Source organism: Amphiura filiformis, unplaced genomic scaffold (assembly GCF_039555335.1).
Source record: "Amphiura filiformis unplaced genomic scaffold, Afil_fr2py scaffold_45, whole genome shotgun sequence".
Classification (NCBI taxonomy): Eukaryota; Metazoa; Echinodermata; class Ophiuroidea; order Amphilepidida; family Amphiuridae; genus Amphiura; species Amphiura filiformis.
The window spans coordinates 437632-443874 of NW_027305509.1; positions in this window are offsets into that span (position 1 = coordinate 437632).

Here is a 6243-nt window from a genome sequence, read left to right on the forward strand (position 1 = left end):
TGACACAAAATAAAGGAAGGCCCAATTGAAGTCATTTGGTGTACTGTTTGACACAAAATGAAGGAAGGCCCAATTGAAGTCATTTGGTGTACAGTTTGATACAAAATGAAGGAAGGCCCAATTGAAGTCATTTGGTGTACAGTTTGATACAAAATAAAGGAAGGCCCAAATGAAGTCATTTGGTGTACAGTTTGATACAAAATGAAGGAAGGCCCAATTGAAGTCATTTGGTGTACAGTTTGATACAAAATGAAGGAAGGCCCAAATGAAGTCATTTGGTGTACAGTTTGATACAAAATGAAGGAAGGCCCAATTGAAGTCATTTGGTGTACGGTTTGATACAAAATAAAGGAAGGCCCAAATGAAGTCATTTGGTGTACGGTTTGACACAAAATGAAGGAGGGCCCAATTGAAGTCATTTGGTGTACGGTTTGACACAAAATAAAGGAAGGCCCAATTGAAGTCATTTGGTGTACTATTTGACACAAAATGAAGGAAGGCCCAATTGAAGTCATTTGGTGTACTATTTGACACAAAATGAAGGAAGGCCCAATTGAAATCATTTGGTGTACGGTTTGACACAAAATAAAGGAAGGCCCAATTGAAGTCATTTGGTGTACTGTTTGACACAAAATGAAGGAAGGCCCAAATGAAGTCATTTGGTGTACAGTTTGACACAAAATGAAGGAAGGCCCAATTGAAGTCATTTGGTGTACGGTTTGACACAAAATAAAGGAAGGCCCAAATGAAGTCATTTGGTGTACAGTTTGATACAAAATGAAGGAAGGCCCAATTGAAGTCATTTGGTGTACGGTTTGACACAAAATGAAGGAAGGCCCAATTGAAGTCATTTGGTGTACGGTTTGACACAAAATGAAGGAAGGCCCAATTGAAGTCATTTGGTGTACTATTTGACACAAAATAAAGGAAGGCCCAAATGAAGTCATTTGGTGTACAGTTTGATACAAAATGAAGGAAGGCCCAAATGAAGTCATTTGGTGTACTATTTGACACAAAATAAAGGAAGGCCCAAAAATGAAGTCATTTGGTGTACGGTTTGACACAAAATGAAGGAAGGCCCAATTGAAGTCATTTGGTGTACGGTTTGACACAAAATGAAGGAAGGCCCAATTGAAGTCATTTGGTGTACTGTTTGACACAAAATGAAGGAAGGCCCAATTGAAGTCATTTGGTGTACTATTTGACACAAAATGAAGGAAGGCCCAATTGAAGTCATTTGGTGTACTATTTGATACAAAATGAAGGAAGGCCCAAATGAAGTCATTTGGTGTACAGTTTGACACAAAATGAAGGAAGGCCCAATTGAAGTCATTTGGTGTACGGTTTGACACAAAATGAAGGAAGGCCCAATTGAAGTCATTTGGTGTACGGTTTGACACAAAATGAAGGAAGGCCCAATTGAAGTCATTTGGTGTACTATTTGACACAAAATGAAGGAAGGCCCAATTGAAGTCATTTGGTGTATGGTTTGACAAAAATGAAGGAAGGCCCAATTGAAGTCATTTGGTGTACGGTTTGACACAAAATGAAGGAAGGCCCAATTGAAGTCATTTGGTGTACGGTTTGACACAAAATGAAGGAAGGCCCAATTGAAGTCATTTGGTGTACTATTTGACACAAAATGAAGGAAGGCCCAATTGAAGTCATTTGGTGTACTATTTGACACAAAATGAAGGAAGGCCCAATTGAAGTCATTTGGTGTACGGTTTGACACAAAATGAAGGAAGGCCCAATTGAAGTCATTTGGTGTACGGTTTGACACAAAATAAAGGAAGGCCCAATTGAAGTCATTTGGTGTACTATTTGACACAAAATGAAGGAAGGCCCAAATGAAGTCATTTGGTGTACGGTTTGACACAAAATGAAGGAAGGCCCAATTGAAGTCATTTGGTGTAAGGTTTGATACAAATTGAAGGAAGGCCCAAATGAAGTCATTTGGTGTACGGTTTGACACAAAATAAAGGAAGGCCCAAATGAAGTCATTTGGTGTACTATTTGATACAAAATGAAGGAAGGCCCAATTGAAGTCATTTGGTGTACGGTTTGACACAAAATAAAGGAAGGCCCAATTGAAGTCATTTGGTGTACTATTTGACACAAAATAAGGAAGGCCCAAATGAAGTCATTTGGTGTACGGTTTGACACAAAATGAAGGAAAGCCCAAATGAAGTCATTTGGTGTACGGTTTGACACAAAATGAAGGAAGGCCCAATTGAAGTCATTTGGTGTACAGTTTGATACAAAATGAAGGAAGGCCCAATTGAAATCATTTGGTGTACGGTTTGATACAAAATGAAGGAAGGCCCAAGTGAAGTCATTTGGTGTACGGTTTGACACAAAATGAAGGAAGGCCCAATTGAAGTCATTTGGTGTATGGTTTGATACAAAATGAAGGAAGGCCCAATTGAAGTCATTTGGTGTACTATTTGACACAAAATAAAGGAAGGCCCAATTGAAGTCATTTGGTGTACGGTTTGACACAAAATAAAGGAAGGCCCAATTGAAGTCATTTGGTGTATGGTTTGATACAAAATGAAGGAAGGCCCAATTGAAGTCATTTGGTGTACTATTTGACACAAAATAAAGGAAGGCCCAAATGAAGTCATTTGGTGTACAGTTTGATACAAAATGAAGGAAGGCCCAAATGAAGTCATTTGGTGTACAGTTTGATACAAAATGAAGGAAGGCCCAATTGAAGTCATTTGGTGTACTTTTTGATACAAAATGAAGGAAGGCCCAATTGAAATCATTTGGTGTACAGTTTGATACAAAATGAAGGAAGGCCCAAATGAAGTCATTTGGTGTACAGTTTGACACAAAATAAAGGAAGGCCCAATTGAAATCATTTGGTGTACGGTTTGATACAAAATGAAGGAAGGCCCAAATGAAGTCATTTGGTGTACAGTTTGATACAAAATGAAGGAAGGCCCAATTGAAATCATTTGGTGTACGGTTTGATACAAAATGAAGGAAGGAAGGCCCAATTGAAGTCATTTGGTGTACAGTTTGATACAAAATGAAGGAAGGCCCAATTGAAGTCATTTGGTGTACAGTTTGATACAAAATAAAGGAAGGCCCAAATGAAGTCATTTGGTGTACAGTTTGATACAAAATGAAGGAAGGCCCAATTGAAATCATTTGGTGTACGGTTTGATACAAAATGAAGGAAGGCCCAATTGAAGTCATTTGGTGTACAGTTTGATACAAAATGAAGGAAGGCCCAATTGAAGTCATTTGGTGTACAGTTTGATACAAAATAAAGGAAGGCCCAAATGAAGTCATTTGGTGTACAGTTTGATACAAAATGAAGGAAGGCCCAATTGAAGTCATTTGGTGTACAGTTTGATACAAAATAAAGGAAGGCCCAATTGAAGTCATTTGGTGTACGGTTTGACACAAAATAAAGGAAGGCCCAAATGAAGTCATTTGGTGTACAGTTTGATACAAAATGAAGGAAGGCCCAAATGAAGTCATTTGGTGTACAGTTTGATACAAAATAAAGGAAGGCCCAAATGAAGTCATTTGGTGTACAGTTTGATACAAAATGAAGGAAGGCCCAATTGAAGTCATTTGGTGTACGGTTTGATACAAAATGAAGGAAGGCCCAAATGAAGTCATTTGGTGTACAGTTTGATACAAAATGAAGGAAGGCCCAATTGAAGTCATTTGGTGTATAGTTTGATACAAAATAAAGGAAGGCCCAAATGAAGTCATTTGGTGTACGGTTTGATACAAAATGAAGGAGGGCCCAAATGAAGTCATTTGGTGTACAGTTTGACACAAAATAAAGGAAGGCCCAATTGAAGTCATTTGGTGTACTATTTGACACAAAATGAAGGAAGGCCCAATTGAAGTCATTTGGTGTACTATTTGACACAAAATGAAGGAAGGCCCAATTGAAATCATTTGGTGTACAGTTTGACACAAAATAAAGGAAGGCCCAATTGAAGTCATTTGGTGTACTGTTTGACACAAAATGAAGGAGGGCCCAAATGAAGTCATTTGGTGTACAGTTTGACACAAAATAAAGGAAGGCCCAATTGAAGTCATTTGGTGTACGGTTTGACACAAAATAAAGGAAGGCCCAAATGAAGTCATTTGGTGTACAGTTTGATACAAAATGAAGGAAGGCCCAAATGAAGTCATTTGGTGTACGGTTTGACACAAAATGAAGGAAGGCCCAATTGAAGTCATTTGGTGTACGGTTTGACACAAAATGAAGGAAGGCCCAATTGAAGTCATTTGGTGTACTATTTGACACAAAATAAAGGAAGGCCCAATTGAAGTCATTTGGTGTACAGTTTGACACAAAATGAAGGAAGGCCCAAATGAAGTCATTTGGTGTACTATTTGACACAAAATAAAGGAAGGCCCAAATGAAGTCATTTGGTGTACGGTTTGACACAAAATGAAGGAAGGCCAATTGAAGTCATTTGGTGTACGGTTTGACACAAAATGAAGGAAGGCCCAATTGAAGTCATTTGGTGTACGGTTTGACACAAAATGAAGGAAGGCCCAATTGAAGTCATTTGGTGTACTATTTGACACAAAATGAAGGAAGGCCCAATTGAAGTCATTTGGTGTACTATTTGACACAAAATGAAGGAAGGCCCAAATGAAGTCATTTGGTGTACGGTTTGACACAAAATGAAGGAAGGCCCAAATGAAGTCATTTGGTGTACGGTTTGACACAAAATAAAGGAAGGCCCAATTGAAGTCATTTGGTGTACTATTTGACACAAAATGAAGGAAGGCCCAATTGAAGTCATTTGGTGTACAGTTTGACACAAAATGAAGGAAGGCCCAATTGAAGTCATTTGGTGTAAGGTTTGATACAAATTGAAGGAAGGCCCAAATGAAGTCATTTGGTGTACAGTTTGACACAAAATAAAGGAAGGCCCAATTGAAGTCATTTGGTGTACGGTTTGACACAAAATGAAGGAAGGCCCAATTGAAGTCATTTGGTGTACGGTTTGACACAAAATGAAGGAAGGCCCAATTGAAGTCATTTGGTGTACAGTTTGACACAAAATGAAGGAAGGCCCAATTGAAGTCATTTGGTGTACGGTTTGACACAAAATGAAGGAAGGCCCAATTGAAGTCATTTGTTGTATGGTTTGATACAAAATGAAGGAAGGCCCAATTGAAGTCATTTGGTGTACTATTTGACACAAAATGAAGGAAGGCCCAATTGAAGTCATTTGGTGTACTATTTGACACAAAATAAAGGAAGGCCCAATTGAAGTCATTTGGTGTACGGTTTGACACAAAATGAAGGAAGGCCCAATTGAAGTCATTTGGTGTACGGTTTGACACAAAATGAAGGAAGGCCCAATTGAAGTCATTTGGTGTACGGTTTGACACAAAATGAAGGAAGGCCCAATTGAAGTCATTTGGTGTACAGTTTGACACAAAATAAAGGAAGGCCCAAATAAAGTCATTTGGTGTACTATTTGACACAAAATGAAGGAAGGCCCAATTGAAGTCATTTGGTGTACTATTTGACACAAAATGAAGGAAGGCCCAATTGAAGTCATTTGGTGTACTATTTGACACAAAATGAAGGAAGGCCCAATTGAAATCATTTGGTGTACGGTTTGACAGAAAATGAAGGAAGGCCCAATTGAAATCACTTGGTGTACGGTTTGACACAAAATGAAGGAAGGCCCAATTGAAGTCATTTGGTGTACTATTTGACACAAAATGAATGAAGACCCAATTGAAGCCCAATGAAGGAAGGCCCAATTGAAGTCATTTGGTGTACTATTTGACACAAAATGAATGAAGACCCAATTGAAGTCATTTGGTGTACTGTTTGACACAAAATGAAGGAAGGCCCAATTGAAATCATTTGGTGTATGGTTGACACAAAATGAAGGAAGGCCCAATTGAAGTCATTTGGTGTACGGTTTGACACAAAATGAAGGAAGGCCCAATTGAAGTCATTTGGTGTACTGTTTGACACAAAATAAAGGAAGGCCCAATTGAAGTCATTTGGTGTACGGTTTGACACAAAATGAAGGAAGGCCCAATGGAAGTCATTTGGTGTACGGTTTGACACAAAATAAAGGAAGGCCCAATTGAAATCATTTGGTGTACGGGATGACACAAAATAAAGGAAGGCCCATATGAAGTCACTTGGTGTACGGTTGACACAAAATAAAGGAAGGCCCAATTGAAGTCATTTGGTGTACTATTTGACACAAAATGAAGGAAGGCCCA